The 6,000-nt window shown below is 42.8% G+C and overlaps 1 pseudogene; it reads right to left on the bottom strand.

The window, feature by feature from the left end:
* Window positions 1-2,404: 2,404 nt before the first annotated feature.
* On the bottom strand, window positions 2,405-5,527 carry LOC146552656 (cytochrome P450 1B1 pseudogene; annotated as a pseudogene).
* Window positions 5,528-6,000: the final 473 nt, after the last annotated feature.

Here is a 6,000-nt window from a genome sequence, read left to right as displayed (position 1 = left end):
TCAGCATGTCTCGATGATGGAACACTGCAGACTACTTCTCCACCACACTCTCATCCACACCCACAGGGGTTTTTTGGCAGTCAGTTTAGCCATTTAACATAAAAACCTAAACCTTAGAAGGCAGCGTCGCTCAGTTTCCACACGTAACAAAACTGACCACTTAAATCCACTTAACGTGAGTGACCGTGTCAGAGCGTGATGTAAACTCCCATCCATGAACAAAAACCACATGCTTTGCTGTGTCTCACGCTCTTCCACTTCCTGAAAATAATAATTGTTTATTATATGAAAAGAAATGCGCCAAATGGAACAGCTCATTGTGTTATTTTATATCAAAGACCTTTCGCTTCGCCACTGTTCCAAAACATAATCCCAGCACAGAGAAAACAACAAGAACTAGCTGTTCCACCCTATAATAATGAGTTGGGTAATTGTTTATAGAAAGGGGGTCACTTGACATGTCTTTATGATGGTTGCATGAGGCTGTAGCCCAAAACATAGGGAAGGGTCGCTAGCTGTTAAACTCTGTCAGCAATGTGTTAAGATGCAGAGACTACAGCAGGATCCCAAAGTTTAAGGTGGCACGGCTTGATTATAATGTTAACCAGACCATAATTATAAGTCCTGCTCAGTGTTTATGCCTATGACATAATTCCAAAGAGCGTTCAAAGGAGAGGAAACGCTGAACATCAAACAAAAATCCTCTGGTGGATGTGACACTGGCTCGAAATGCAAATTGCAGCTCTTTTCTTGTTTTCAGGAGACAAATCGATTCACAATGAGAGTCGTTTAAAAGATGGAGCACCAGTTTAGAAAGAAATCAGGATTATTAATGTGGCAGGCGGCCTGTGCGCTTTCATGGAGTGGAGGAAATTTGGTGTAAATCTGTCACAAATACACCACGGTTAATAGAAATAGCACAGCTCAGTGTTTGAGCAGGGTCGTGAGTTTCTGGGACATCTTCAGAGGAGGTGGAGGTAGGACACATCAAAGTATTTAGTTTAGTTGGAAAGAAATGTGCATGCAAAAGCCAGGATGTTATATCACGTGATAGGATATGAATATGTGGGAAATGCCTTTGATTACTTTACTCCTTGGAAATGCTACCTTTGTCACTTTTGATTTATAGTTTGTAGTTGTTGTTTGTTTGTTTTTTATCCCAGAGACTTATTTGTTCTTGTTATTGAAAGAAAAATATTTGCTTGGTTACTTTATTCGATTTTTTTTTTGCCCTTGCTGCAGAATGATAAATGCTCTCTTCACATTTTTTAATACTTTGGGTTAGCTCCGACTACCACGCAGAGAATTACAGTCACAGTGCTTGTTTGCCACTTTTTGGATGCAGAGTGTATCTGTGGTCAGTGCGCTGGTGTTGAGGGCGGCTGAATAGGAAAGATTGGCTAAACAAGAACATGAGTCTTTTCCTAGTCAATGCTTAAACACAATGTTCCGCTGTGTTCCTGCGGATTTTTTTTTCTTCTGGAGAATGGGATATGGTCTATTCCAAGTAATACTACCTCACCATGTCATCTACCAAACAGTGACTGCACTTTGCATGTCAAAACCCTCGCAGTGTGGAGGGGCGTCTTTGGATGGAGCCCTGAGCTGTGGGAGGTCACTCTGTGGCTCTCTGTGTACGTGCAGAATGTGAATAACCTCAGAGCTGAACAACTATCCGCCTGTACGCGTTTTCTTTTTTTTTTTGTTTTCCTTCAAGGAGTGAAACTCGTCAGGTTCGAGGGCTGCGGGGTGTGCGCGGAGCGGGTGACTCAGGGTGAAAGGGAGGCTTTCAGCTGGACACATTTCATGGATGTTTTGGGAAGCAGTGATGGAAACAGGGGAGGTCAGGCAGCCCATTCCTTCCTCTGGGGTCCTTGCGGTGTCAGAGCAAAAAACAGAAGAAGGAGAGCTTGCAACAGTACAGAATGTCTTCAGCCTCGTCTGATTTTAACCCAAGTGGAAACAAGTTCAGCCACACTTCTTCTCCTGCAGGTAGACTCGAGACCATTGACTGAGGCCAGTGCTCCCATGAGACATCCCAAGGGAGATAAAAAAAAGGAATGAAAATTATAAGCTGCTACCCACACTTAGACTAATATTTACAAACTATACTTACAGCAAGAGTAAATGTTGAACATGGGGGCGGTTCTGGTTTTCCCAAAAATAAGCCAGTCAGTCTGGAGGGAGGGAGGAATTCAGGAGGGGATGCTGAATGTGTTGGAACTGATACAAAACTTGCGTAGTTGCTGCTTTAAATCCCACGACAGTACAAGTGACATACAGGTGCTGATATAAACACAGGTGGGTCTGATCCTAAAGAACGGCAGTAAACAGTGCTCGCTGTTTATTTGATGAAAATAGGAAATAACTAATAATCAGCAAAAACAGATACTTTATTGGACACTTATATATGACACAACTCGGTTGGGAGCATTTTATCGTTGAAGATGGCTTGAAACGAGCAAATAAGAAACGAGCCTGTGTAGTTAGAGCACTATATATGCAGTGTAAGTACAGACTTCTTAGAAGGGATCGGGCTTGCTTCCACTAAACCAAAAGTGTCTTTTTTCACCTATGATGTCAGCCTAATAAATGAAAAGCATCTCAGTCTATTTGCTTAAAAAAAGAAGAAGAAGAAGAAGAAAGAAAAACTAGTCGCACACTAGTCAAAAGTACGGCGCGATCCAGGTTAAATATTGATGAGGGCAGCTTGTGGCTGCTTACTGTTGCCTGTACAAATTTACTGAGTCACTGCCTGCATGTTAAGTTTATACAACAAGGCACGCAGGGCCTGTAACCCATATTAATCTTTCACCACAACACTGAGCCTAGACATCAGCTTCTATTATTATCTCTTTGACCTCTCTGGCCCCTGTGATACCCAGCACTCCTCTCCGATACACCCCAAAGAATCAGAAATCAGTAGGAAATGTTTATTGTACATTAAAGGCACTGTAGAACACAGACTGGATCATGTTGATTATGACAGCATTATGTTGCAATTCAAAAGAGTCTGGCTTATTATTCAGACAGTAGCGTGGTATGCACACATGTGGTATATTGTGTGTACAGAAGAAAACAGCATGAGGAACAATGAAATCAATGGCTTTTATACATTACATGAGTACTTATCAGAATACATCAGCACTATATGTGATTTATGAGCGCACAAATGCACATGGCTTGCATTCTGGATTTGTAATAACTTCGATCATTCAGTACATACAAAGATAAATAGTTCTCTGGGTGAATAACTGTTCAAATGAGACCACACAACGGGCATGTCAGCGAAAAAAAAACAGTCTAGAGGGAAATTTCTTTTTCACCACCAGTTTATATTGCAATTCAGCGTGACTCCCACTAAATACCCTCATATAAATACCAATACGTACTTAAGATTTATTATGGTATGTGGTTTTTGAGGAGCCCACATCAAAGTTGTCATTATATCTTGTTCCATTTTTAGGCCTTCTTGTCTAAGTCGCAGTTTTTCAGAACTGAAGGGCAAAACTGCATTTGAGTTCGCATTTTGCTCCCAATGCCAATTTCAGACTTCTCTTTAAAAAAGCACGTCAGCCGTTGCAAATATTTTTGCATTTGTGTGAACCGATAGCTTTTGCTTTAGTCACAAATATATTCTTTGTCATCTTAAAAGGGTGCACAATCTATTTGATGCAGACACAACTCCTCTTTAAGGGTGCATACTTTACATAGCAATGCTCCCTTTTATTTTCAGAACCCATTCTCACACATCTTTTCACTGGCCTTTCAGTGATTCTCCCCTGAGTTTGGCGGTGATCTTGTAATTTAAAGGCTTCAGTGTTAAGCCATAGGAAGAGTTTAAAGAGAAGTCCTCATTTGGGCATTTTTCAAAGCTGCACTGGTGCAGAAGAATCGCAAAGAACACAAATATCTCAACTTTGGCTATCTGGTCCCCAATGCATCTTCTCTTCCCTGCTGAGAAGATCATCACATTGTTTGTGAAGTCTTTGTTTAGGGAGCCGTTTTCATCAATGAAGCGCGAGGGGTCAAAGATGTGTGGGTCTTTCCACATCAGGGGGTCGTGATTGACGGACCACTGATTAATGAATACCACTGTGTCCTTGGGGATGGTGAGACCGCTGACAGTGACGTCTGAGGTTGTGGAGTGGGGGATGGTGACAGGAACAAAGCTGGTGTACCGCATGGTCTCATATATGAAGGCGTCCAGGTAAGCGAGGTGTTGTCTGTCCTCGACAGATGGCAGCCGGTTTCGCCCCACCACGTTGTCAATGAGTTCATGGAGTGTGGTTTGAATTTCAGGGTGTTTGGCCAACAGAAGGACAATCCAGTGAAGAGCAGTGGAGACGGTATCCAGACCTGCACCAATCAAGTCTGCCACAGTTGCCTCTGTGTAGCCTACAGTGAGCTCCTCGCCTTTCTCTGACTCATTAAGGACACCAATGATGGCATCGCTTATGTCCCTGGTCACCTCTGGATCAAAGGTCTCCCTATGCTTCTCCACTTTGTTCTTGATGAATGCAAAGAAGTCCTGATTCAAGCTTTTGAAATTTCTGAAGACAGTGCGGACTGGATTAGGGAAAGACTGAAGCCAGGGCATCACGTCAACCAAGCTGCCAGCCCCTACTGTCTGTCCAAACTTATCCACCTTGTGCAACAAGGCTCTAAACTCCATATCATCATGTCCGTAACGCTTCCCAAAGCACAAGGCACAAATCACATTAGCAGCAGCAACTGTCAACTCTTGAGCCGGGTTGAAATATTGGCCCTGAGCACTGAGCTTGAGGAAACTCTCAACTAGCTCTGTGGCTTCAGCCACAATCTGCTGCTCAAAGGCTTTCTTGGTCTGACTGTTGGCAGATGAGAAAGCTCTGATTGTAGATTGAGCAATTTTCCTGTGCATCTTCCACTGTTTGCTGTAATTTGTAAAAGTCATGCTTTTCCCCCCGGAAACGAATTGAAAAGATACAAAGTTGGGTCTACCTGCAAACTCTGTGCTGTGCTGTATCAGGGCCTGACGAATAACCTGGCCTCCATTCAGGACCACAACGTCACTGCAGCCCAGTCGTATCTGATACACTTCACCATACTTTTTCGCTAGTTTCGTGAAGGTGATGTGAGGCATCTGGCCCAGCTGCAAGGCATTGCCCACCACAGGCCATGCGAACGGTCCCGGCAGTCTTCTCCTGAGCTTGAGGTTCTTGACCCAGAGACAGGCTTCCAAACAGAAGAGGAAAACAAATGATACGACCAGAGCAGGCTGTACCTGTCCGCTCCATTCTCTGATGATGCTGCTGCTGCTCTTCACACCAAACTCTGCATCTGTTTGAGCCATTGCTGTTCTATCATCCACTGCATCTAATAAAGATTTCACTCAAAATTGAAAACAATTTCCTCTTTTTCTGGTCTTTAATATATTGAAATATTTGAGTGGAGAAAAAAAGTAGAGGGTTGCCTCTCAGGTGATTGAGAGTAGCTCGATCAGGTTGAGTAGTTAGCAGTGTAGCAGTGCGTCTTCAGACGACCACTTAAGAGGAATGCAGATTCAAGCCTTAACACTTCGCTTATATGTATCTCTACGGTGGGAGGGTTCAGCGGCTCAGGTTTTTTATTATCTCTCCCCTCCCATTTTGACCTTAGTCCTATTCCCACTCAGGACTGCTTCCAGCAGCGTCCCTTGTAGGATGATGTTGGAAAAGGAGAGCAGCTACTTAATTGACAATGTTGCCACAAAGCACAGAATTACTGTTTTTGCGGCCAAAATGTACAAGAGAATGGCACATAATTAAAAAATAAACAACTTTCACATACCATGTGTGGCCAAAAATGAATGACCACAAAATATCGAAAATGAATTTATCGTTGTGAGAGTTTATTCAAGGAGGTATGTATTGTAATATATAAGACGAGGAGTTCGATATTTTCAGTTTCCTTTGTTCTTTTCACTTTCCTACAACTTTCTGAGACCATTTTAAACGTGACTTGGTTTTGGCTATTTAC

Source organism: Mchenga conophoros, linkage group LG19 (genome assembly GCF_057382185.1).
Source record: "Mchenga conophoros isolate Kocher_MC1m ecotype Shallow Benthic linkage group LG19, M_conophoros_male_GT1.1, whole genome shotgun sequence".
Classification (NCBI taxonomy): Eukaryota; Metazoa; Chordata; class Actinopteri; order Cichliformes; family Cichlidae; genus Mchenga; species Mchenga conophoros.
Note: the sequence above shows the minus strand (reverse complement) of the source record. Positions and strands in the feature narration are given on the sequence as shown.